Source organism: Ursus maritimus (genome assembly GCF_017311325.1).
Source record: "Ursus maritimus isolate PB19 chromosome X unlocalized genomic scaffold, ASM1731132v1 scaffold_X1, whole genome shotgun sequence".
NCBI classification, from domain to species: Eukaryota; Metazoa; Chordata; class Mammalia; order Carnivora; family Ursidae; genus Ursus; species Ursus maritimus.
In genome coordinates this window covers 69,490,919-69,492,258 of record NW_024423319.1, presented here as the reverse complement: position 1 = coordinate 69,492,258, position 1,340 = coordinate 69,490,919, and positions in this window count along the sequence as shown.

Here is a 1,340-nt window from a genome sequence, read left to right as displayed (position 1 = left end):
TCTTTCAATAATTTGGCTATTGTTGATAATGCCACTATAAACATCAGGGTACACGTATCCCTTCAAATCAGTATTTTTGTATCCTTGGATAAATACCTAGTAGTACAATTGCTGGATCATAAGGTAGTTCTATTCTTAACTTTTTGAGGAACCTCCATACTGTTTTCCACAGTGGCTGCACTGGTTTGCATTCCCACCAAGAGTGTAGGAAGGTTCCCCTTTCTCTGCATCCTTGCCAACACCTGCTGTTTCCTGTGTTGTTAATTTAAGCGAGTCTGACATGTGTGATGTGATATCTCATTGTAGCTTTGATTTGTATTTCCCTGATGTTGAGCATCTTTTCATGTGTCTGTTGGCCATCTGTCTGTATACTTTGAAAAAATGTCTATTCATATCTTCTGGCCATTTTTTAAAAAAGATTTTATTTATTTATTTGACAGACAAAGAGAGAGAGCACAAGTAGGCAGAGTGGTAGGAAGAGGGAGAGAGTGAAGCAGGCTTTCCGCTGGGCAGAGAGCTTGATGTGGGACTCAATCCCAGGACCCTGGGATCATGACCTGAGCTGAAGGCAGACACTTTATGACTGAACCACCCAGGTGCCCCTCTTCTGGCCATTCTTAATGGATTATTCATTTTTGGGTGTTGAGTTTTATAAATTCTTTATAGATTTTGGATACTAACCCTTTATCAGATATGTCATTTGCAAATATCTTCTCCCATTATATAGGTTGACTTTTAGTTTTGTTGATTGTTTCCTTCTTGTGCAGTAGCTTTTTATCTTGATGAAATCCCAACAGTTTAGTTTTGATTTTATTTCCCTTGCCTCAGGAGACATATCTAGGAAGAAGTTGCTAAGACTGATGTTTAGAGGTTGCTGCCTGTGTTCTCCTCTAGGGTTTTGATGGTTTCTTTTCTCACGTTTAGTTCTTTCATTCATTTTGAGTTTATTTTTTATTGAAGACTTTTATTTCTCCTTTGTCTTTGAAAGATAGTTTTTAAAAAGATTTTACTTATTTATTTGAGAGGTGGGGAGAAGTTGGGGGGAGAGAGAGGAAAAGGGAAATAATCCCAAGCAGATTTCCTGCTGAACGTGAAGTCCAACATGCGGGGCTCAAACTCAGGACTCTGAGATGATAGCCTGAGCTAAAACCAAGAGTTGAATGCTCAATCAACTGACCCACCCAGGCATCCCAGTTATATATATATATATAACATTATATATATTATTGTTATATATAACAATAATGTATATATTATTATATAACATTATTATATACATATATAATGTTATGTAAATAAAAATAAATAAAATATAAAATATTTATATATAATAAATGTAT